The sequence below is a fragment of the Littorina saxatilis genome, linkage group LG4, assembly GCF_037325665.1.
Source record: "Littorina saxatilis isolate snail1 linkage group LG4, US_GU_Lsax_2.0, whole genome shotgun sequence".
NCBI lineage: Eukaryota > Metazoa > Mollusca > Gastropoda > Littorinimorpha > Littorinidae > Littorina > Littorina saxatilis.
Window position 1 is genome coordinate 45533846 of NC_090248.1, and position 26508 is coordinate 45560353.

The 26508-nt window shown below is 47.1% G+C and overlaps 1 long non-coding RNA gene across 1 annotated transcript; it reads left to right on the forward strand.

Annotated features, from left to right (window-relative positions):
* The first annotated feature begins 13156 nt into the window (after positions 1-13156).
* Positions 13157-17784, forward strand: LOC138964874 (uncharacterized). The gene is made up of 4 exons (XR_011455234.1): positions 13157-13369; positions 13906-14037; positions 14727-14810; positions 16718-17784. It is a non-coding gene; the product is annotated as an uncharacterized lncRNA (long non-coding RNA).
* Positions 17785-26508: the final 8724 nt, after the last annotated feature.

Here is a 26508-nt window from a genome sequence, read left to right on the forward strand (position 1 = left end):
ATAATTTTTATATTTTTAATTTTCAGAGCTTGTTTTTAATCCAAATATAACATATTTATATGTTTTTGGAATCAGAAAATGACGAAGAATAAGATGAAATTGTTTTTGGATCGTTTAATAAAAAAATAATTTTAATTACAAGTTTCCGATTTTTAATGACCAAACTCACTCATTAGTTTTTAAGCCACCAAGCTGAAATGCAATACCAAACCCCGGCCTTCGTCGAAGATTGCTTTGCCAAAATTTCAATCAATTTAATGGAAAAATGAGGGTGTGACAGTGCCGCCTCAACTTTTACAAAAAAGCCGGATATGACGTCATCAAAGGTATTTATCAAAAAAAAGAAAAACATTTCCGGGGATATCATACCCAAAAACTCTCATGTCAAATTTCATAAAGATCGGCCCAGTAGTTTAGTCTGAATCGCTCTACACACACACACACACAGACAGACACACACACACACACACAGACAGACAGACACACATACACCACGACCCTCGTCTCGATTCCCCCCTCTATGTTAAAACATTTAGTCAAAACTTGACTAAATGTAAAAAGAAAGAAGATATGATTACGAAGTGATCAAAGATCACATTTCTTACTGAAAACTGCTCGTGCATAGGGTGTAGTACCTAGTAAGCGCCCACCCCCTACTTTGGGTCGGAATTGGTGCACAGGGGGGGTGGGCGTTTACAAGGTACTTTACGGTACTCTCTTTATCTAAAAAATACCAAAAAGCGAGTTTTGTCGGTGGTTGCGTTACGGAACAGCAAGGCACCGCCCATCGTCTGAGTGTGTGTGACGGTATTCGGTACCTCTCGGGTCGTGTCGGTCGAACTCGGTCGGTCATGTGATGGGGCGCGCATGTGCAACGGTGCCTTTCCGCCCACTACTCGCTTCGCTCTCTGGCATGCACGCGGGACACTGATTAGGCATGGCTTACCGCATCGACCTTGTATTGTTGTCATCTGTAGCAGTTTGCTAGACAAGTAAACTAGATGAACGTACCTGATGTGAGTGTTGTTTATGTACGCTCGGAACACGACATGGTGGCAGCGGTGGGATTCTTTACCCAACCGTGAGTTTTGAAATAGTCGAGCATAGTCGTACGGAAGAAGAAGAGCATGCCATTCAAACCGCCTGAACCACTCGACTTTGGGAGGCCCGACCAGTGGCTCACGTGGCGTAAGCGTTTCGAACGCTACAGGGTTGCTTCTAAACTAGACAAAGAACAATTTTCAGTCCAGGTCAGTTCCTTAATCTATGCTATGGGCATACAAGCCGAACAGATCTACGAACAGTTCGAATATGACGAGGACAATGACGAAGCAAAACTGGAGGACGTACTGAAGTTATTTGACACGCACTTCGTTCCACAAAAGAACGTCATACACGTTCGAGCTGTCTTCAACACCAGAAGCCAACACAGCGGCGAGCAAATCGAACCTTACGTCAGAGCCCTGTACGAACTTTCTGAGCACGCAGATTTTCATAACCGCGACGAAGCCATTCGCGACAGGTTCGTCCTTGGTGTGAACGACCGAGAACTCTCAGAAAAGTTACAAATGCAAGCAGACCTGAATTTGCAAGACGCCATTAAGCAAGCCAGGCAGTACGAGCAAGTCAAGAGACAGCTGTCTGAGCAACGTTCCAGTGTTGACGCTGTACACACCGGTACGCAGCGATTCAACAGACGCCCTCGCGGCGGTGCAGGTGCAGCAGGTACCAGCTGTGACAGTGGCAGCAGCGGTCCAGCAACCAAGCACGCCGGTTCCAGGGGTGGATTTCGTCATCCGCGTGGTGGCGGTCGTCGCTTTCCTCAGGAGGGGAGAAGTGACGCATCATGTTCACGCTGCGGACGTGGACAACACAAGAAAGACAGTGACTGTCCAGCAAAAGGGAAGCAGTGTCACGGCTGTGGCAGGTACGGACATTACTTTTCTTGTTGCCGTTCCAAGCAAGTCAACGCTGTCGACGCAGAAGAAGTGTACTACATGGGTGTCGTACACAAGCAGGGAGCTGAACCAGCATGGTACACTGACCTATCATTTGGACGTCGCAAGATCAAGTTCAAGATCGACACAGGTGCAGATGTGACCATCATTTCCAAATCCCTCTACCTGACCCTTGTCCCGTGTCCCAAACTTATCCCCACCTGTGCAGTCATGCACGGCGCAGGCGGACAGATATCCTGCATAGGATTCTTTAGGGACACTACCTACATCAACGGTCAAGAGTTTCACCTGGATATCTATGTCGTCGACAGCAAGACAGAGAGCTTATTAAGCAGAGAAGCCTGTAAACGCATGGGACTTGTCCAACGTCTCGACAGCATACAGCCAGCGTTCGGTGAGTTGGACCAGCAACCAGTCAATTGCCCACCGGCAAAGATCGTCTTGAAAGAGAACAGCCAGCCCTACAGTCTGCACACAGCTCGGAGAGTACCCATACCTTTGATGAAGAAGGTAGAAGAAGAACTGGAAAGGATGAAGAAGGCTGGAATTATTGAGGAAATAACCGAGCCAACAGATTGGTGTTCTCCGATGGTGCCAGTTTTGAAGAAATCTGGAGCGGTCCGGATCTGCACGGACTTGAAAAAGCTGAACCTGTCAGTCAAGAGGGAGAGGTACCCGATTCCGACTCTCGACGACATTTTGCATCGACTCAAAGGAGCGAAGATTTTCAGCAAGCTGGACGCAACGTCGGGGTTTTATCAAATTCCTCTCGACCCAGAAACTGCCAAGTACACAACCTTCATCACGCCATTCGGAAGGTACTACTACAAAAGACTTCCGTTCGGAATATCCTCCGCTCCCGAGATTTTCCAACGTACGATGGAGATGATCCTGAAGGGAGAAGAAAACACGATCTGTTTCTTCGACGACGTTCTCATCTACAGCAACTCAGATGAAGAACACGAGCAGCATCTTGAGAGCTCCATGAAGAAGATTGTCGAGGCCGGGCTCAAGCTCAACAAGGAAAAATGCAGCTTCAAGCAGTCAGAGATCGAGTTCCTTGGTCACGTGATCAACGCCGACGGAATCAGACCAGACAAGAAGAAGATTGATGCCATCATCAACATGCCTGACCCGACCAACGTCACAGAACTGAGAAGAATTCTGGGCATGATGAACTTTCTGGGACGATTTCTGCCAAACGTGTCGTCAGTCTTGAAGCCTGTCACCGAGTTGCTGGAGAAAGACAAGGCGTGGAACTGGGGACAGCCACAGACACTCGCGTTATCAAAAGCGAAAGAGCTCCTGACAGCAGCTCCTACCCTTGCTTACTTTGACTTGACTAAGCCGACAACGGTCAGTGCCGACGCGAGCAGCTACGGTATTGGCGGCGTACTCCTGCAGCAGCATGGGGAGAAGATGAAGCCAGTCGCTTTCTGCTCAAGAACTCTGACATCAACGGAACAAGGGTATGCCCAGATTGAGAAGGAATGTCTAGCTGCTGTGTGGGCGTGCGAAAAGTTCGAACGTTATCTGATCGGTCTGGAGAAATTTACGCTCGAAACCGACCACAAGCCGCTCATTCCTCTCATCAACACCAAAGATTTGGACGAAACGCCCATCAGATGTCAGCGGATGCTGATGAGACTGATGCGATTCAGCTTGACAGCAAGTTATTCACCAGGCAAGACACTTGTGGTGGCTGACGCCTTGTCGAGAAGTCCTCAGTCGCCTGTCCAAGAGGGGAGAGAAGAGACATCGGAAGACAGAGCCGATGTTGCCACACTACTGGCGGAAGATGTGGAAGCTCACGTCGACGCTGTCCAATCTTCATGGCCGGTTTCAGACAAAAGACTCGACGAGATAGCAGCATTGAGTCAGCAAGATCCTGTCATCAAAGCAGCTCTACACTACACGGCCAACGGTTGGCCCAGGTACGTCACTGACGTAGAGCCAGCTCTGAAAGACTACTACGCATTCAGAGGGGAGTTCAGCATACATCGAGGTCTTCTCGTCAGAGGCGTCCGGATCGTCATTCCGCAGGTCTTGAGAGAAGAAATGCTGAACCGGATTCACGAAGGCCATCTCGGGATAACCAAATGTCGAGAAAGAGCAAAGTCGACAGTTTGGTGGCCAGGCATCAACGAAAACATCAAGCAAAGAGTGTCAGCATGTCAACACTGCGAAGAGAAGCAGCCATCCCAAAGAAGTGAGCCACTTATGACAACAGAACTCCCAGACAGACCATTCCAGATGGTTGCTGCAGACTTGTGTGACTTCAAGGGACAGAGTTATCTTGTTCTGATTGACTATTATTCAAGATATCTTGAAATCGCTCATCTTCCGAGAGAGACATCTGAAGTCGTCATTGGACGGATGAAGAACATCTTCGCACACCACGGAATACCAGACGTCGTCGTCACGGACAACGGTTCTCAGTTCACGTCAACAGAGTTCCAGAACTTCGCAGCAGCATGGAAGTTTACTCACTCGACTAGCAGTCCATACTTTCCTCAGTCGAATGGAGAAGCCGAGCGAGCAGTACAAGAGGCCAAGAAGATTCTCGCTCAAGAAGACCCGTTCTTAGCCCTACTCAGTCACCGGGCTACACCTACGACGCCAACAGGAACGAGCCCAGCGGAGCTAGCACTCGGAAGAAAGATGCGAACGACGCTCCCTACTCTCGCAAGCAATCTCATCCCAAAGACGGTCAGAAGGGATGCGATCAAGGCGCGGGACGAGCAAGCAAAGCTCAGAAACAAGAGTGACCACGACAGACGTCATGGGACAGAGACCCTGCCGCCACTAATACCAGGTGACACTGTTCTCCAGAAACTAGATCACGAAAAGTCCTGGGGAAAACCAGCAACAGTCCTGCGTCAATGTGCACCACGGTCCTACGAGATACGGTCAGAAAGGGGACAGTATCGTCGGAACAGACGACACCTCAGATTGTCTTCCCGACAAGTGTTAGACAGGCCTACCATGACCAACTTCCCTGTCCTTTACCCTGTCCCAACCCAACAGAGTCCTGTTCCTGAAACGCCAAGCCAGCGCAATGCAGACCAGCCAGGTCTTCGTTCTCCGGAACCTCCACCGACGCCTGGGTCCCCGCGACGTCCTCCAGCGGCGCCTAACCCAGGGCAGCAACCGTCGACTCCGGTCATCAAAACCCGCAGCGGACGAACTGTGAGACCACCGTCCCGCTTCGAAGAGTGAACCATCGACTCCGCAGATCAACAGCAAATAAACAATGACTGTTTCGGTTCCGGTCGGAAGATTCGTTACTGAAACCCCTATTGAACTTTAATTTTAAATGATAACGATAACGTTTCGTTTCATCAAGATCATTATATCTTTTTATTTGAAGGGGGGAGATGTGACGGTATTCGGTACCTCTCGGGTCGTGTCGGTCGAACTCGGTCGGTCATGTGATGGGGCGCGCATGTGCAACGGTGCCTTTCCGCCCACTACTCGCTTCGCTCTCTGGCATGCACGCGGGACACTGATTAGGCATGGCTTACCGCATCGACCTTGTATTGTTGTCATCTGTAGCAGTTTGCTAGACAAGTAAACTAGATGAACGTACCTGATGTGAGTGTTGTTTATGTACGCTCGGAACACGACAGTGTGCAATGCCGACGGCTCACTTGAAATCTAAATGATCAAAGTTCGGAAAAATCAAGTGAAATTGCGTCACTCGCTTTATGTCAAATGTATCTTTACGTCATTTTCCATCCGTCTGGAGTCGGTTCTAAATCTGTCGCTCTCTGTTCAACGAGAAAAAGCGAAGAAACCGAAACGCATGTTCAACATGATTTATCTTGTGAGATTGTTGTGTGTCAAAGGCATTTGACCTGTGAATATTCATCACGTCAGGTGTGTTACTCTGATTGGCTGACTCAGGTCACGAGAAATCTTTGACTGACAGGCATAATCAGGTAGAAGCGCTTGCGGCTGTTCTGTCTAATTCGCTAGGTCGCTACGAAATTTCTTTTGGTCGAAATTGACGGTAATAAAACCGTTATTTCTAATATGCTGACTGTTAGCAAATGATAACAGACATGTCTCACAAACGATATCACCATTCGCCTAAAAGGCTCATGCTTGATATCTTTTTTTCTCGACATGTCTTGTTATCATTTGCTAACAGTCAGCATATTAGAAATAACTCATAATGAAGGAAGTCAAGTCCGCCATTACCTGCAACCTCAGTTGAGTGTTTACTTTGAACTTAAACTTGAACCGTAACAGTGTGTAGCCAGTTCGCAAGACCTGTTCATCTTCCTACCAGTTATCAATGGGTGGCGCAGCTGGAGGAAGTGTTTATTTCCATTCGGAGCCCAACTTCAGTTCAAAACCATTCAAAAAATGGCCTTGACATTCCCACATTACGATACCCTTGAATGACATTAGATCTACGTCATTTCCGCTTGCCAAAATCCCACGTGTTACATGTCTGCTCTTCGAGTTGTTTGGAACTTAGTTCAACGAGTATTTTCTCGAACGTAACTTTTGACCCAGCTGTCAGGTAGGCATCATGAATTAGACGTACACCGGCAGTTATAAATCATGTTGTGCAAAAGACTCTAAAGAAGTAGAAAATTGTGGAAAATCGGGAATGCTTTCTCAGATTGTGCACCCTGGCAACATTCAGCAGGGGAAAAACTGCATATATATGCCTTCCTCTGCAAAAGTCGCGCGAAGAATGCTGAACGGGCAGCGACGACTAGCTGTTCTTCTTCAAAGTAATAAACTACCCCCCAAACCCTGCAAGTTTGTGCGATTTACTTTGTGGACATGAAGCCAGCAGAGGACTCAGGAATGCCCACTTAATTCCTTGATTAAATTACATATTACTTACTCCGAATCACATAAAGCATTGACACAGTCTATGATGCTAAGGTCTGAAAACCCTTACCCGTCTAACATTTTTTAAAGGGAAGCAACCCCATCACCAAAAGAGCTAAAAATAGCCATGGTAATGAGCACATACTCTGTGAGTTACCTCCCATTGGTATGTACTACGTCACTTCCTCTATCACCACGTGGCTACAATCATACGACAGGAATTTTTTGCCTTGTAGTTGCTGAATTTCTGTCCATTTTGGACTTGTGTTTTTCAGTAACTTTTGTGGTTTGACGCCATTTTTGTTGTTGGTCAGCATGGCTGACTCGGATAAAAAGTGGGGTTAAGCCGACGGTGAACTCGTTCCTTTTGTCGGTTTAATGACTGAAATTTTTTGCTTGTAGCTGCTGAATTTCTGTCCATTTTGGACTTGTGTTTTTCAGTAACTTTTGTGATTGACGCCATTTTTGTTGTTGGTCAGCATGGCTGACTCGGATAAAAAGCGGGGTAAAGCCGACGTTAAGGGCAAGGTTAAGCCTAAGTCGTCTTCTTCTTCTTCCAAACCACCAGTGATAGTTGTTGTTTCTGATGAAGCTCGCAACACCCTTATGACTGTGCCTATTTCTGCTCCTAGCGCACTTGCGTCTGGTTCTCAGCCGGACACTGCTTTTGTTTCTGCCTTTCCCTCTGTGTTGACATCGGAGCAGGGTGCTCTGGTGTCTTCTCCTCTTAAATCTTTGGTTCCAGAGATTCGTAGCATGGTTAAAGAGGAGATGCAGCGTTTCACGCCTTCCACCAGCGTCGTGCTTCCTCCGTCCGTGGGGGATGTGCGGTCCTTGGCTTCTTTGTCGGCGCCTTCGGCTTCCGGTTCCGGGGAGCAGTTTCCTGTCTTTTCGGTTTCTGCCGCCGCGGGCGGCACTGCCGGTAAGTTGAACTGGTCCAACAGCCCTCGTGAGGCGACCGGACACTCCCTTTTTGGGAGACAGTTCTCTGGGGCACTTTCACAACTTGCATTCGCCTTGTCTGTCTCCTCCGATGTTCCCCCCCGTGGGCTCGGCCGTTTCAGAACAAGGGCGGCAGCCGTTCTCGGCTGCTGCGCTTCTGGTTCCCACCGGAAGCATAGGTCCCCCACCACACGTACACCCCGTGGTTGGTGCTGGGGTTGATTGGAGACTGTCCTCCGGGCTTTATGGCTTCCGGCCTCAGTCTACGCAGCCCTCGTTTCCGCTTTGTACGGATTCGTCGGTTGCATTTCCGGCTTTAGACGGATACGCTGTTCCTCTTCCTGGCACTTCCGGACGGATGCCGGTGAGTGAACAACAGCGTCCGGCTTTCGGGCATGCAGTGCCTCAGCCGGGGCAGTCGTTGCTTCACCCTATGGGTGGGGTGACTTCCGCCTATCCAGTTACGGTGGCTTCGGATGGTCACTCGACTTACCCTTTCTCTCATGTCAGTCAAGGAATGAGTCAAGATGATTTCCGGGTACACGGGTTTCCGGTTATCCCGCACACCCTTCCACCACCGGCGACTGTGACTTCAGTCAGTGTCCTTCGCTTGACTACTCTGACGGTCAGTCTGTTGCTAGTGAGGAGACACGGTCGGGATTCCCGTCTAAGCTCAAGGCTGTACTTGACGCTGCGGCGGAGGTGACATCCCGTTATTTTCCGGAGGGTACATCAGCTTTGTCGGCGTCCGGTTTGGTTGCCCCTTCAGCTATGTCTGACTTTCGTCCCGCGAAGGAGGAGGATTCCTGCTTCCGGTTCAAAGAGTCTCCTTCGGTGGCTTACCACCTTGCGCATGTTTTGGCTAAGCCATCACAATCTGGAAGTGGTTGTCCTACTGTCCCTGTTCCTCTTCTGGTTCCTTTTGGGCCAGTTCCGGAACAGGCTCAGCCTTGGCTGGCTTCGGAGTCTCAAGCTTCTACCTTTGTTCCTTCGGGGCATAGGAAGCTCAACTTGAACAGACCCAGCCAGAACTTGCTTTCGTCCTTCGCTCTTCCGCGCACAACTTTACAGGTGTCGCAGGAATTGCTTCCTCTGTTGGCCAAACCTGTGAAGCGTGATTCGGGTGTGACAGTAACAGAACACACCCTTCTCACGTCAGAGGAGATAGGACGTCAGCTCCTGGAACTAGTATCCATTTCTGAGACGATCATCAGGACGCTTTCACGGTCGCTGACCGAGAGTCTTGATCCGTTCACACTCAGTGAGGATCAGAATGCCGATGATGTCTCTACTCTTCTTGCAGCCCTGGCTAGGGTGAATGAGGAGCAGATGCGACTATCCTCCCTGCACTATACTCACGCAGTCGTGTGCAGGAGGGATTTGTTCCTCTCGCACTCGCAGTTTACGGATCAGGTTACCAGAGACACGTTGAGAGTGTCTCCGGTCGCAGAGGGGTCTCTCTTTGGTCATATGGCGCTTGACGCTCGACACAAGGAGATCCAGTCAAATAAGGACCAAAAAGTTCTCTGACTTTACTCTGCAGGGGATCAGACAGACTAAGCCTACTCAGCAAAAGCAGGCTCAGTCTTTAACTCATCCCAAACCTGCATCCAAACGGAAAGCTCAGCAGGGTTCTCGTGGCTCGAAGAAAAGAACTGCTTTGGGAAAGGGGCGGGGCGGCTCTGGCAGCAAGCCCCACCCCCAATGAAGTGCTCCCGGTCTCACCCCCCTTCCGCCCTCCACCTTGGTGATGGTGGGAGGCCCCTCCCGGGCACTTTCGCATTGGATGGTCTCTGTAAACAGCCAATGGATTGTGGGAGTGGTGAGGCCGGGCTTCCGACTGCTCTGGCAGGAGGAAAAGGCACCTCTTTCCCGGCGTCCGCCGGTCTTCAAGCCCCCCTTTTCACAGGAAGCAAGGTCCATTCTTCAGGTGGAAATTGCCTCCCTGGTACAGAAGGGCGCGGTGGAGAGGGTCCTAGATCACAGCTCCCTGGGGTTTTATGGGCGTCTTTTCGCCGTTCCCAAGGCTTCAGGAGCATGGCGTCCTGTTTTGGATTTATCCCATCTCAACATTTTGAGAGAGATAAATTTCAAAATGGAGACGCCAGGTCAGAGACTCTCTCCGTCCAGGAGACTGGGCGACCTCGATCGATCTGACGGATGCATATTTTCACATTCTTATGCATCCGGCCGACCGGAAATGGTTTCGTTTCCGGTGGGGCGATCAGATCTACCAGTTCCGTGCACTCCCCTTCGGGCTGTCTCTCGCTCCGTGGATTTTTACCATGGTGTTAGACAGTTCTGCGCACTGGTGAGGTCGCAGGGTATTCGACTGCGGGTGTATCTGGACGATTGGCTCATTCTGAACCAATCCCAGACAGGCTGCTCGCAGCATACCCAGTCGGTTCTTCGAGAAGCCAACTTGTTGGGTTTCTCAATCAACCGATCAGTCGGAGTTGATTCCGTCCCAGACATTCACCTATCTCGGGATGTCTTTCGACACAGTCTCTTGAACTGTCCAACCCTCCCAGAGGAGGGTGGACAAGCTCCAAGCTCATATTCGCTCCACTTTGCCTCTCCTGAGGGCTTCCCTCTGGACGCTCGCCTCCATCTTGGGGCAGATGGAGTCCATGGCTCTCTTGGTTCCTCTGGGCAGGGTCCACAAACGGCCTTTTCGGTTGGCGCTGAAACCGTTTGTGGACTCTCCTCAGGTGGACTGGAACGCCCTTGTCCCTCTTCAGGGATGGTTTCAGTCCACGACCCTTCAGTGGTTAGACACGGAATTGGTCTGCAGAGGAGTGCCGATTGCCTTGCCTCCCCCAGACATGGACCTCTTCACGGATGCGTCCTTGCTGGGGTGGGGGGGGGGGGGGGGGGGCACACACGGACCTACTTACAACGTCAGGTCTGTGGTCGGCGGAACAGAGCCTGTGGCACATTAACTTGCTGGAGCTAGAAGCTGTGGCTCTAGCTCTGGTCGAGTTTCTTCCCTCCCTTCATGCCAAGCATGTTTGTCTGTTTACAGACAACACGACAGTGGCAGCTTATCTTAACAAGCAGGGAGGTTCGCGGTCCCCGTCTCTCAAACAGGGCCTGCGAGATCCTGAAGTGGTGTGCGCAACACCATATCACGATCTCAGCCAGGTACCTTCCAGGGAGCCTGAACACTCTGGTGGACGCGCCCAGCCGCTCAGACAGGGTGCTTCAGTCGGAGTGGACGATCACTCACGGGGCACTGCTTCGCCTTTGGGCCCAGGTCCAAAAGCCTCTGGTAGACCTTTTTGCCACAAGGTTCTCAAAGAGGCTTCCGGTGTTCGTCTCGCCGTTCCCAGATCCTCAGGCATGGCAGACGAACGCTTTGGACTTTCCCTGGACGGGTCTGGAGGCGTACGCCTTCCCGCCGTTTCCGTTACTCGGCAGAGTAATCAGAAAGGCGGAGTTGGAGGGGCCGGCCCTTCTGTTGGTTGGCCATCGCAGGCCTGCAGGTTCCCATACCTGCTCAGGCTCGCTCACGGTCCTCCCATTCCTCTCTCACTAGTGAGAGGGGAGCTGGTGCAGCCTCGAACAGGCGTTCCACACGAAGAGCCCCAGTTGCTCAAGCTACACGTGTGGAGGTTGTTCGGGGCTCACTGATGCGTGCTGGAGCATCAGAATTGACGATGGACTTAGTCTGTCGCTCACACAGAGCGTCTACTTCGTCTGTTTATGCTTCACACTGGAGGGCCTGGGCCACCTGGTGTTCTGCTCGTGGATTGAACTCGGTTGCTCCTCGCTCCATGCAAGTTGCAAACCATCTTTCCTTCTTGTCCTCCCAGGGGGCTTCCGCTTCCTCTTTGAGGGTACGGAGATCAGCTATCTCAGCTACTCTTAAACAGATTGGACGTTCCATTAGCGTCAGCAGAGTCATTGCGGCAGTCATTAAGGGCGCGGCCCTTAAGGAGGCTAGATCTCGCTCTCCCACTCCTAAGTGGGATCTCTTTCTCGTGTTGGGATTCTTGCGTTCAGCCGAATTCGAACGTTTGTGCGACGCTAGCCTTTCCAATCTGACACGGAAAACTCTTTTTCTGTTACTGTAAGCAACAGCCCGTAGAGGTAGTGAAATTCACGCTCCCTGTGGAATTCCAGAGGATATCTCGTATGAGTCTCTTTGCGATTTCGCCCGGAGTTTCTGGCAAAGAATCAAGCTCCGGAACAAGCCTCTCCTCTGATTCTTGTCAAGCCCCTTACCAACGTTTTGGCCCCTGCAGATCCAGACTTGGTTTATTGCCCAGTTCGTGCCCTTGGTTTTTACCTTGCTCGCACTCAGCCGGTCAGGTCTAGCTCACAGAAGCTCTTATTCATCTCGCTCAACACAGCAAGAGAAAAAGACATCTCTAAGGTAACGTTGGCCCGGTGGGTGTCTTCCCTCATCAGACAGGCGTATGGGTGGAGCCACTTGAATAAAGGGGGGGGCGCAGCCTGCCTTTCCCCTGGACTCGGCCCGAGCCCATGAGACAAGGGCTTGGGCATCGTCTTTAGCCGTCTTGCGCTCTAAGAGGCTAGATGAGGTGCTGTCCACAGCATTTTGGTGTTCTGAAGATGTTTTTATAAACTATTATCTTCGGGACGTCTCGGCTGTCCGTCAGGATGGCTCTCGTGGACTTCCTGCATTGATTGCAGCTGGCCAGTTTCTGGCAAGGATTTGAGAGTGAGTTTTATATTTTTTCTTTCCCACCGCCTTGTTGAAGCTATCTGCTATATGTGATTCGGAGTAAGAATATGTAATTTAATCGAACATTTTAAAAGTAAATTTTCATTTGATTAATATACTTACCCGAATCACATAGTTTATGCCCTCCCACCTGCCCCGCTTATGGTTTTTTAGTTTCTTTAAAGCCGTATGATTGTAGCCACGTGGTGACAGAGGTAGTGACGTAGTACATACCAATGGGACCCGAGGTAACTCACAGAGTATGTGTTCATTACACTCTAAATTTTATAACACTTTGAGAACACTGAAAGTGTTTAGGGTGAACACTTAAAGTGTTAGGGTGAACACATTTTTACACTTTTGGAACACAGAAAGTGTTCTCAATGTGTTATCCTGAAGCATCTTCTGCTACCTGAACACTTTTGGAACACATGGTAAACACTTTTTTGCACAGTGGAACACCAGGTGAACACACGTGTTCAACAAGTGTTCCACAAGTGTTCCACTTCGTCTTTTAGTCATGATCCGAATAAAATAATACATTAAAAATATTTGGGTCTTGAGCAGATTCGAACCCGAGATCTTCGCCTTGCCATGTCAGCGCTCTACCGATTGAGCTACGGAGACTCGTCGGGATTAAGCGTCGCTTAGAGTATATAATTTTTATACCCCCTAGACCGCTGCGGGACGTTTTTTTGTTTTTGTTTTTAATCGTGTTGTGCTTATATTTTTTCATCAAACATTTATTTCATCTGAGACATCTAATAAGCGGTAAGTATTAGCATTTTTATTTTTACAATTTAATAATGTTACTAATTGTCCCATCATGCTTCAGCTGGACCAAAAAAGAACGTTGACACTTTTAGATCTGTGGACCTGTCTGCGTTGTCGCTGCGTTGATTTGGCTCAGGATTTCCGATTGTTATCTGTAAGTTGCTTGCTGAGATTTTGTATTAATTCATCTAAGCTTAGTCACTCGTATTTTTGTTGTAACATGTTCCTGTTACTTGTATCTGTGGACGTTTGAAGACAATTTCTCTAATTTTGCTGTCGCAACGGTTTCAGCTGATCAGTGGACCTTTTACATTAGTTCTGCGTTGGTAAATAAACTCTATTTCAATTTGATGTTGATTTTTTATTCTGGTTGATGTGCTTGGTTTTGTGTTATTGTTATACTTGTATGTCCAGGGGTTCTTTATAATTATAATGGTGGTCCAGTGAACGATACCTTCCGCCTGTGGTAAGAGCAATACATTTGCAGATTTTCGGATTCTTCTTCTTCCTTTGGTTAGACCATAGATGTACGATCTGCACGCTAGATAAAGTGAAGCGGTAGGCTAAAAACAGCATACATTAATGAACAACATTCATCATAATAGTGGCCAGGTTGATTGTGTGCGCAATTTAGAATAATTCTATGCATGCTTGGTTGTATTTGATTTCACAGATCTATCACACTTTCAGGGAACTGGGAAGCCGTTTGAGCTGATGTGCCCATGTGGCGAATCGATGTGGGCGTAACCTGCGCACATTTCTTCTGAATTGCACTGAGGATGAACAGGAGGCACTGACGGCAACCCAGACGTGTTTACCAAGGTACGCATGTCCTGCATTTGCATATAGTGTGTAGTTTTGCAGAGAAATATTGACTTTCAAATTGATCTGCACCCAGCCGACTACGAAGGGCCATATCAGGGCGGTGCTGCTTTGACATTTAACGTGCGCCACACACAAGACAGAAGTCGCAGCACAGGCTTCATGTCTCACCTAGTCACATTATTCTGACACCGGACCAACCAGTCCTAGCCCTAACCCCATAATGCCAGACGCCAGGCGGAGCAGCCACTAGATTGCCAATTTTAAAGTTTTAGGTATGACCCGGCCGGGGTTCGAAGCCACGACCTCCCGATCACCGGGCGGACGCCTTACCACTAGGCCAATTGTGCCGGCGGTTGCGGAATCATTGATTATACTTTTTGCTGAAATACTCTGTTTCAAAATTAATATCTCCGTGCAAAACACACCAGACAGTCGCCAAACTCATATGTGGACACACACACACACACACACACACACACACACACCACACACACACACACACACACACACACACACACACACACAGCCAGCCCCCTCTCCTTCCACATTTGACAGAAATCTAAATGTTGATACACAGTTTCACAATAAACAAAAGTATGAGAATCAGAACACTTGTCAGTGTTGCTACGATGTGGAACTTCAGTAAAATAGTGTTTGATTTCTTAACATGCATCTTGTGTGTGCAGGAACCATACTGCTTCGCTGAGGCAGTTCACTTTCTGGAGATGGAGCTAACAGTAATGCGACGAAACCTTGTGGATGCACTTCATGTAAGTTTAAGCTTTCTGTGGGATACAGCGCAGTTACATTTTGAGAATGCTGCCTTATTTTGCAGTCTTCTCCTTAAAAGGTGGAAAAAAATATACATATTTTTAAGTTCAGTGAGTGCTGAGGCCTGCAATGATAAAATGTTTTCCTGAACTTAGTCTACTCAGAATTTCCATTCGTTATGGTAGAGTAGTGCCGTAAACACTGAGGCCAGCTTTAGTCAAAGCATGGCCAACAGACAACACGCTGCTGATCCGCTTGGATCTGCCATTGCCGCTAACAGTGTATGCAGGGTGCATTCAATATGACACCCTTTTCTTTTGAAAATATTCTCATCGGAGTTTATGATTGGTTTTGACAGTGATCGCTGGCCTCCAATGGTCGCTGACAAGGTGTTTTCCTTCGGTTCACGTAGGTTTAGCTTGAGATCACGTGAGTTAAAAGCGATCCGTTTGTAAGTTTTGGTTAGTTTGATCTAAATAATGAAATATTTTAGAAAATTATGATAGAAATTAGAATGCATTTTATATTAAAGAATGCATTCCATATCATAGAACACATTCTATATTTATAGAATGCATTCTATAAAATAGAAAACATTGTATAATATAGAATGCATTCAATCATACTTGTCATTTGCCCAGAAATGTATTCTATTATAGAATGCATTCTATAACGTCCAACAATGCATTCTTATGATAGAATGCATTCTTATGATAGAATGCATTCCATAAAGCGCCACAAAACTTCTACAGGCCAGCTCGGTATGGTCCCTGCTTCGAAAGCAGATCTACAAACACTCTCACACACAGCTCTCTTTTTCTCTCTGTCTGTCTGTCTCTGTCTCTCTCTGTCTCTGTCTCTCTCTCTGTCTCTCTCTCTCTGTCTGTCTCTCTCTCTCTCTCTTTCTTAGTGTCTGTCTGTCTGTCTGTCTGTCTCTCTCTCTCTCTCTCTCTCTCTCTCTCTCTCTCTCTCTCTCTCTCTCTCTCTCTCTCTCTCTGTGCGTGTGTGTGGCTGTGTGTGTGTGTGTGTAGTTCTGCTTTTCTTTGCGGGGCTGGCCTGTTGTAGTTTCGGGACATTATGCATATAAATTATAATGCATTTCAGGACGTTAAAGAACGCATTCTATCATAAAAAGCATTTTGGTATTTTGTGTAAATAGAATGCATTTTATCATAGAAGGCAGTTCGGGACGTTATAGAATGCATTCTATAATATAGAATACATTACATAATAAATGATTTCCTTATAATTCATTATTTAGATCAAACCAACAAAACTTAGGTAGTTTCTTTACAAACGGATTACTAGAGGGTGCATTCAATATGACACCCTTTTCTTTAAACTAAAACTCATCGGAGTTCACGATTAATTGCGACAGTGATCTTTGGCTTCCAGTGATTGTTGACAAGGTTAAGAACGAGTTAAGGAAAACGGGCGTGCCCAAGGCCTCGCCACATTAGCAGTACGGTTTACTGCTTACGTACCTTATATAAACAATTTGTAGAGTGCCATTTTCCAGAGTGGCCACGCGCTAATGAAATCCTTGCGAAAGACCTATTTTAATTCTACTTTTTGTTCTTAGGGACAGACTCCTGCTTCAAGAGGGATTACTTTTTACATTCAGTCGTGTGTGCATGTGCGTGCATGCGAGTGTCATTGTGTGTTGGGAAGGTGAGAGCGAATTGGACGTGACGTATTTGTTCTGTTATGTGACCTATGCCCGTTCTGGAATAAAAAAAAGTTTACCTGTAACTGCGATTGTTGGAGATCTGCTGACAGCAAGAAGAAGTCCACTATTAGTTAAGATTTACACTTCAGTGTTATCAATTAAGTACAAACGTTTAACACAAACCTGTTAAGAGTTGGAAATGCATCATGTTCTAAAACTCACTTTTATTTCGAACAGGATGTTCCGGACAGCGAGTTGAAAACTAAACCAAAGACCAAGGGCCTGGAATCCTCCCAACTCTGAAGGGTGTTTTTGTTATCGGACTTTCGTGTGTGAACTTTCAAGATGGGGTTTACCAGAGCTCCGTTCATATTATTTAATAGCAACATATACCGAGCAACAAAAGAAACGCGAAAAAATTCTGCAATGTTTGATTGACAAAATCTCGAACAATTATGGAGTTAGAATTATCAAACCACAACATTTTGATGAAGGCATGTTTGACACAGCTGTTGCGTGAGTATTTTGATGCTGCGATTGTTTCAACACACGGGACAAAACGAAGTTTTGGAGGTCTCGCTCAGTCAGCCTTCATCGCGTTCTCTGGCCACTGATCGGACACTGGTTGCTACCAGTACCAGTGATGTTCCTGGTATTGTCAGCGGCTGAATTGAATCGATGTCGAAGACGTTGTGGAAGGAAATTGCGATCTTGTCTTATTGGGGTAATGCGAAAAAATCTACCGCGTTGCATAACTGCAGTGCTTCCAATGTCACCAGAACATTGCAGAAGGTGATAAACTGTTGACACATGCACGTTTAAAGCACATGCCAGCGCTTCTGGATCACCCCCAGCTTTAAATCGACCTGGCATTTTGGTGGTGTCAATCTTGGCATCCTGGCTGTTTCAAAAGTGAGACTGGCAGCAAGCGTGCCATGGTCTCTTTTGGTTGCTAATGCATTAGTGAACACATCTCACATATCAGATTTCTCCTGCTCTACTTGCACGTGCTGCGAGCGCGCATTATGTGTTTTACGATGAACCTGCTTGTCTTGTGTGTTAAAACAGTCACAGCATCAAAATAATCACACAAAAGCAAGGTCAAACATGCCTTCATTAAACTTTTGTAGTTTAATAATTCTAACTCTATAATTGATGAAGATTTTGTCAATCAAACAATGACGAATTTTGTTGCTCGGTATATTATGTGTTCAACAATTCCTACCCCAGACCCGTTTGTTCTGCGACTGCTGCAGACATTTCTTTTTGTCAATTAAAAATGCTTCTTTGCTCACAAAATTTGATTTTAATGTCTTTCTGAATTGTATGACAGTGCAGGATGAAAGTGTTCCAAAAGTGTTCTAAAAGTGTTCTAAAAGTGTTCCAAAAGTGTTCCAAAAGTGTTCTAAAAGTGTTCCAAAAGTGTTCTAAAAGTGTTCCAAAAGTGTTCTAAAAGTGTTCCAAAAGTGTTCCAAAAGTGTTCTAAAAGTGTTGACCTGAACACTTTTATGTGTTCAGAAGTGGTTACAGCAGGGTGAACACTTAAAAGTGTTCAGATGTGAACACTTTTGGAACACTTTTGGAACACTTTTGGAACACTTTTTTGTGTATAGAACACTTTTTGTGTTCCAAAAGTGTTCCAAAAGTGTTCTACTAAAAGGGTGTTCAGAAGTGGTTACAGAAAGGGTGTTCAGGAGTGGAACACTTTTGTTTAGAGTGTACCATGGCTATTTTTAGCTCTTTTGGTGATGGGGTTGCTTCCCTTTAAAAATGTTAGACGGGTAAGCGTTTTCAGACCTTAGCATCTCAAACTGTGTCAATTTGTTTGTTTGTTTGTTTGCTTAACGCCCAGCCGACCACGAAGGGCCATATCAGGGCGGTGCTGCTTTGACATATAACGTGCGCCACACACAAGACAGAAGTCGCAGCACAGGCTTCATGTCTCACCCAGTCACATTATTCTGACACCGGACCAACCAGGTTTAGCACTAACCCCATAATGCCAGCCAGACGCCAGGCGGAGCAGCCACTAGATTGCCAATTTTAAAGTCTTAGGTATGACCCGGCCGGGGTTCGAACCCACGACCTCCCGATCACGGGGCGGACGCCTTATCACTAGGCCAACCGTGCCGGTAGACTGTGCCAATGCTATATGTGATTCGGGTAGGTATATTAATCAAATGAAAATTTACTTTTAAAATTTTCGATTTTACTTCCGTCACAAGAACTAAAAGAACATTCAAGGTTCGTTAAATCTGTGGATCAAGTGACTTACGAAGCGGAGGAAATGAAAATCACCGGAAGATCTGTACAAGATGTTGAATTCTGCCAGGGAAACGAAGCCGCTGTCACGGCAGAGAAGTCTCCGCCTACGAAAATCGGTAGATCTAGAGCAAGGTAAACGCTTGTTCACAAACACACACACACACACACACACACACGTACACAAACACACACGCGCTCACACCATCACACACACACATATGAAAGAGATGGAATAGCTGATCGAGTGATGACAATGTTGATTGATAAGTATGTTGAGGCAATATTGTTCTATCAATCCATCGATATATTTTACACTTTCACCCCAGAAATGAAGCACGTGTACACATATTGAACAAAAGAATCATTTTAAGCTTCCATTGGCATTGTTTCCTTTTTTTGCAGACATGTTGGCAGGAAGTGAGTTTTTCACCCCACTCTTGCAAGGTAGGTTGATGACAAGTTCTGATTGTTTTTCCTTTTTAAACGGATGACAATCCGTACTCTGCTGATGGATCTAACCGAGATGGATCTAACCGATACACAGAATCAACATTGGGAACAAACTGTTATTCAGTCTGTGGATATTTCATGTGTGAGGGGTATTACTGCAAGTACGCTCGCTAATGTAAAGAAATAATTTTTGACTCAAACTTCATAGCCATCTTTCTGAAGGAACAATATTTTACATGCCACTGGATTGTTGTATATTCCTTCTTATTTTGCAATGACAGGCTCAGCTTTCATTTGATTGTAATGTGTTTCTTATTTGAAGCTTTGTATCATAAAAGCTCTGTAGAAGTGTTGCACTTGTTTTGCAGACTGCATTAGGCGTGCTAGCTATTGCACCTCCCCCCCCCCCCCCTGCCTATTTATCTAACACACCCACCCACACACATACACAGGGTGCTTCGGGTGCGTATCGCTAGCGCTACGTGTCATTTGTGCTACGTGTCATTTGTCCTACGTGTCATTTGTGCTACGTGCCGCTATCGCTACGTTGATTAGTGCTACAAATAATTTGTCTAGGAGTCGCTATCATTCGGTCATTATCACTACGTGTCGACAGCACTACATCTTTTAGCGCTACGTGTCATTATCGCTACGTGTCAATACCACTACTTACTGGCGACTCTCTCTTTCTCATTTTTTCTCTGCGTGTGTATATGTGTGTGTGCGTGTGTGTGTCTGTTTCAGTGTGTGTGTGTGTGTGTGTGTGTGCATGTGTGACTCTCTCTCTCTCTCTCTCTCCGTCTCTCTCTCTCTCTCTCTCTCTTGCTCACTCTCTCACTCACTCTGTCTCTCTCTCTCTGCCTCTCTCTCTCTCTCTCTTCATTACACACACACACACACACACACACACACACACACACACACACACACGAACACGCACAAACGCATACATGATACGTACACACGGTATCGGTACACACAAACTCACACACAGAAAAACATCCGTGTATGTATATGTTCTGCGCGAGGTTAGAATCCGGTACCATTCTAGAATGGACCGGGTCCAGGTTGGAATTCCAACCCTGCGCAAGTACAGAGGTGCCATTCTAGAATGGTACATGCGTGAATCATCGCGAGAGTGAATAAAGGGGGCCGTAATGTTTGTAGGTAAGACAGAGTTGTCTTCCCTTGAATTATCTCCACCTGCACCTTCACTTTGATAAAATGGGGCTGATTTGTCTACCCCTGAAAAAAATCCTCAGTTTGGCGATCTTGCGATGTCATGTCATGTCAAGAAAGTTGACATTCCTGAGTACGCAATAAACAAAGGCAGACCATAGCAAGGGGGACTACCAGGGCGGTAATGTTTGCAGGGCAGTTGTTTTTGTGATGAGAGCCGGTTGCGGCCGCTTGCAATGTCAGCGCTGTCTCCCTCTCGGAAATGTCCGGTTTTTTGACAATTTTTTTGACAGACAGACAGACAGACGGTCAGACCGACTAACCGACAGACAGACCAACAGAAGGACAGAGTGAGTTATAGAGCTGTTGTCACAGGTTTAAAAAAAAGTTGACATTAACAAAAACAGAAATCAACAACAACTTTTGTCTGGTTTTATAATATTATGGGAAAACATTGAAAGCAATTCATAGTAGTAGTACTACCACAACAAATACTCTCAAAGGGGAATTCCATGCCTAAAAGTTTGACAGTTTTTATTTAATCTATCAGAATCCCTACCTTCCAAACTGTGATATGCCCACGTTTCAAACTCCTACAACCCTGCATTACTACTACACAAAAGAACAAAGTTCCAAGAATTATATCCTGGTGCACATTTATTTGTAGAGGAAGTACCAATCATTCAAGAGAGTTCACTTGATTTACAAATGGATTGGAGGTCTGTCATTTCCAAGCAACTGAATTGTAGCTTAAAATCAGTGAATACCCTTTATTTCTGACCAAGCCTCATTGCAATGACAGTCAATTAATTTTTCTCTCCAAAATCACAACATTATACCATGTCATACTTTCAAATAACCTCTAATTGCCCTTGAAAAAAATACAGGCTCCTGACGTTCTCAGTGCCCAGTGACGGCAGAGATTGACGAATTGCAATTCAACCGTGTAGCAAGATGACACCACTTGAGCCAGAGGTCAACTAATGATTAGTAATGACATTCCAATTCACAGCATCTTGATTGACAAGCTTGATTTTCCGTAATAACTGTGGAAAGTCAGAATTTTCAAAAATTTTCCCTGAAAAGCATAAATACTCGAAGCTCAGCGTTCACAAATGAACCAAATGAAAGAATGAAATCGATGATTATGTAGCCAAGTGGCGTATCCAGTCTTTTTGTGTAATTATCTCCTGCCCGACCCAGTTGCCTCCCCTGTCTATTATCTTCCCCTGACCCAAGTTGTGTCTCCCGCTAGGATTGTTGTGTGTTTACTATCGTAGGGTAGACTCTTGACCGGATTCCTTTCTAACCTCTTATCTCAGATTTAGGTGGTCGTTATGTAATGTGCCGCCAGACTGTCTGGGTATCGTTGGACGGCGTTTTGTCAAGTGGGTGTCATTTCTTTTGACAGGGTACATCATAGAAGATGCCAGGTAGCTTGGAGGTTTTAGTCTCTTACCCCTCCCCCCCTTCTTTGTAACTGGTTGTAATCTAATGAGCCTTATCCGGTGTGCGTAATATTTCCGGTGTGCACGGCAGACAGGCCCCTCTTCCCCCTTCAGCTAGTGTAACTACTTGTAATATTTCCGGTGTGTGACACCCCTGTAACGATTTCTGCCTCTTTAACGATCCCTTTCATTGAGCAGGCATTTTAAGTAGAACGCCCCCCGTTGGCTTACACCTAGGTAGCCTTCCTATTGGCTATCGGAAGTGACCAGCCTTTAAAAGAGAGCATTAGGCTAGATCAGCAGACGCGTTTAGTGAGACCGATCATCGAGTGAGCTGGGTGCTGCTCATATGTTGTTGTCGTGAAAGTGTCGAACCTCTGCCCAAATTTATCGCGACTTGTGAACCTGTGCTCTTGTGTTTACTGTTTCAAGTGTGCTCACTGAGGAGAATCTACACTGCTTTCTGGCGTCTACTTTCTGGTGTCTACTTTCTGGTGTTTGTTTCTAGTGTACGTTAATTAAAAGTCACGTTATCGCAACCTCTGTCTTGGCGTCTCATTTATGCTTCCTGGCCTATTCCCCCCCTTCCACTCCACCCTATCACATCTGGCGCTGCGAGCAGGATTCAGGAAGTAGAGACGCCGTAGTTAACACCAGAAAGCAGGGGTAGCAGTGTAGGAGGGACTCAGTACATCCAAGATGGCGGTCGACGGGGTTCCCAGACCCCAGTGGCAGATGTTCTCCCCTCCCAGGCTCCCCCTCTTCACTAGCAGCAAAGATGGCTGTCTGCTAGACGACTACATCACAGAGGCTCGTCGCATCATTGCCCACTTCAACCTGGAGGCGCTGGGCGGCGAGGCTGCTGAATGGCTGATCCAGTCACTTGCTGGGCCTGCCAAGAAGGAGATCAACCTGCACCCCCCTCAGGCGACTGCCACTGCCAACTTAGTCTTGACCATCCTGCAGGACACGTTTGGGGACCACGCCAGCATTTCCACTCTACTAGCGTCGTTCTACAGCATCTCCCAGAGTCAAGAGGAGGGCATTCTCTCATATGCCCACAAGTTGCAGGCTCTGCAGGTGAAGACGAATGCTGTTGTTGCCGGTACAGTTACCGATGCTGCACTTCGTGAGCAATTCATGCACGGACTGTTCTTGCCTGCAATGAGACGCGACCTCATGCGCTTTGTGAGAGGGCGCGAGGCTGTCCCTTTTGCGGCAGTCCGTGCAGAAGCTCTCAGGTGGATGAGGGATGATTTCGAGGTGGTGACGAAGCAACAACAAGCAACAGAGAGCAGCACTGAGGTACGCAGCCTTCAATTACAAGTCAGCGAACTCGCCATCAAGTCAGCAGAGCTTCGAGCTGCCTTGCACCAACGCCCGCCGGCTGCCTCTCGTCAACAGCAACCATCCGCGAAGCCACGTTGTTGGCTTTGCAACCGCCACGGACACCTACAGAGCAGGTGCCCTACCAAGCGTCAAAGAGACCAACAACCGCTGTCATGGAGACAGCCAAGTGAGAAACGCGCGAGTCATCAATCAACATCCATCACGCAACCTCTCCGTGAGCAAAGCTGTCGGACAGAGGAACAGCATCGGCTGGCGACAACCCCCGTCCCCGTGCAGCTACACGACGCTCAGCTGATTTCATTTTGGGATTCGTTACTTAATCTTGCCCCTGTACCCCGAGTCCCTGCTACCCCAACGTTCCCGGACCGAGGCACTGTCTGCATCGCACGCCCTGTCTTCCCCCCACCCGTCCAGCCTCATCCGGTGCAGCCAGCGGCCCCTGCACCTGTTCCTCAGGCCCAGGAGCTTCCAGTGCCAGTACTGCGAGTCCAAGACCAGCCTCTGGCTAGAGACCCAGAACCTCTGGTCCCTCCTCCAGCTGCTGTGCCTGTGCGCCGCTCACAGCGTATACGGCAGAGATTGTCGTCGTTCTGAGCAGTCATGGGATTACCTTGATTTTATTTATTTTGAACAGTCGGATTTGTGTGAGTAATAAGTGTGCCGCTGTCGTAACCCCGCCATCCGCCTATTGTGAACAGTCAGGAAAACAATGTGCTGCTGTCATGTGGGCAATGTGTCATTTGTGAGACTGTTCGTGTTCTGCTAAGAGACTGTGTGTACACTATGATTATTGATTGCCTGTTGTATTGTGTCTTGTATGAATGGGTTGGGTGACTGTGAGTGTCATCCGTTACCGTTTCTGATTTTATTTGTTGTTTCACTTGGGTGAACTTGTGTTTGATTTATAGATGTCATTTTCAGCTATTCCCGAGGCGCTGTACCTGCGAGGACGCAGTTGGTATAGAGCTGGGGGGGATGTAGCCAAGTGGCGTATCCAGTCTTTTTGTGTAATTATCTCCTGCCCGACCCAGTTGCCTCCCCTGTCTATTATCTTCCCCTGACCCAAGTTGTGTCTCCCGCTAGGATTATTGTGTGTTTACTATCGTAGGGTAGACTCTTGACCGGATTCCTTTCTAACCTCTTATCTCAGATTTAGCTGGTCGTTATGTAATGTGCTGCCAGACTGTCTGGTTATCGTTGGACTCGGCGTTTTGTCAAGTGGGTGTCATTTCTTTTGACAGGGTACATCATAGAAGATGCCAGGTAGCTTGGAAGTTTTAGTCTCTTACCCTCCCCCCTTCTTTGTAACTGGTTGTAATCTAATGAGCCTTATCCGGTGTGCGTAATATTTCCGGTGTGCACGGCAGACAGGCCCCTCTTCCCCCTTCAGCTAGTGTAACTACTTGTAATATTTCCGGTGCGTGACACCTCTGTAACGATTTCTGCCTCTTTAACGATCCCTTTCATTTGGCAGGCAATCTTAAGTAGAACGCCCCCCGTTGTCTGACACCTAGGTAGCCTCCCTATTGGCTATCGGAAGTGACCAGCCTTTAAAAGGGAGAGCATTAGGCTAGATCAGGAGACGCGTTTAGTGAGACCGATCATCGAGTGAGCTGGGTGCTGCTCATATGTTGTTGTCGTGAAAGTGTCGAACCTCTGCCCAAATTTATCGCGACTTGTGAACCTGTGCTCTTGTGTTTACTGTTTCAAGTGTGCTCACTGAGGAGAATCTACACTGCTTTCTGGTGTCTACTTTCCGGTGTTTACTTTCTGGTGTTTGCTTCTGGTGTACGTTAATTAAAAGTCACGTTATCGCAACCTCTGTCTTGGCGTCTCATTTATGCTTCCTGGCCTATTCCCCCCCTTTCCACTCCACCCTATCACAATTAGATGCCACAAGACCTTATGTCGAAATACAAACGCCAGTTATGGGATGATATGTCAATTTGGAGAAAACAGAGACGATTTTCTGCAGAAACTAGCCTCGCCTTTGCCGATTTTCGTGGAGCCCACCGCAGCCAATTGCTTCCGATGTGGTCGGCGCTCATAACGAGGGGTTTGCTATGGCTGCGAGTCTTGTGGTCAAAGCAGCACCGTTCTTAAGAGGCGCATGCCTGATAGAACGTTAAAGCTAGTTAAAAAAAAAAAAAAAAAAAAAAAAAGCCTTTCCCTCGCTGAAACTATATAGTCATATTATATATCGGTACAAAGCTAAAGACTTTATCTTCACAATTCAGAAGACCAACTTCATGTATATGAATAAGATTAAAAGTTCCAAGCGAGATCGGCAAAACACTGTCAGTCCGGAAATTTCCGTTCGTAGCGATCAGTGCTGAGTGTCTCTCAAAATCGTAATCACTTTCAGAACATCACAATCCCAATTCACGATGTCTTTGAGTAAAGTGTAAAAAAACCCGAAAAAAACCCAACGGCAAACACACAAAAAACAAAAACAAACAGAAAATCCACATTTGTGGCTTTGGCTGTGTGATAGTCTAACTGAAATGACTATTCCAACTTGGACCCAAATTCCAACCTTGCGCACGGCCGATTCTAGAATGGACCAGCAACAAGGGTACCATTCTAGAATGGCACCCCTGTACTTGCGCAGGGTTAGAATTTCAACTTGGACCCGGTCCATTCTAGAATGGAACCGGATTCTAACTTCGCGCAGAACATATAAACGGTATCATGCAAGAGAGAGAGAGAGACGGAGAGAGGGGGGGAGGGGGAAGAGCGAGCGAGAAAGAAAGAGCGAGAGAAGACAGAAAGACAGATGGAGAGAGTGGGAGGGGAGCGGAAGAGACAAGGAGAGAGCGATTTAAAAGAGGTACAGAGAAAGAGCGATTGAGAGGTGCAGAGAGAGACAGAGACAGAGAGACAGACAGAGACATACAGATCCGATAGACAGACATGCAGACAATATATATACACACTTACACGCACACACAAAGGAAAGTGTCTGCCGTTTGAACATGTAGTGTAGTGCTATCGACACGTAGCGTTATCGACACGTAGCGCTACAGTACATTGGTTTTTCAAAAATAGTGATATCGACACGTAGTTCTATTGAGACGTAGTGATAATGGCATGTGTGAATTGTGGCAATAGCACTACGTGCCAATAGCACTACGTGCCGATAGCACTACGGTTTTTGGCAATTTGTGTCGATAGCACTACAGAAAATAGCGCAAACGATACGTAGCACAAATGAGGGCCCCAAAGGGTTTAAAATCGTGATCGTGATTGGCGTTTTTTGACCTTTCTGTGACCGTGATTGCCGAAATTTCCATTTCTGTGATCGTGATGGGACTTTGCCCGTGATCCGTGATGACA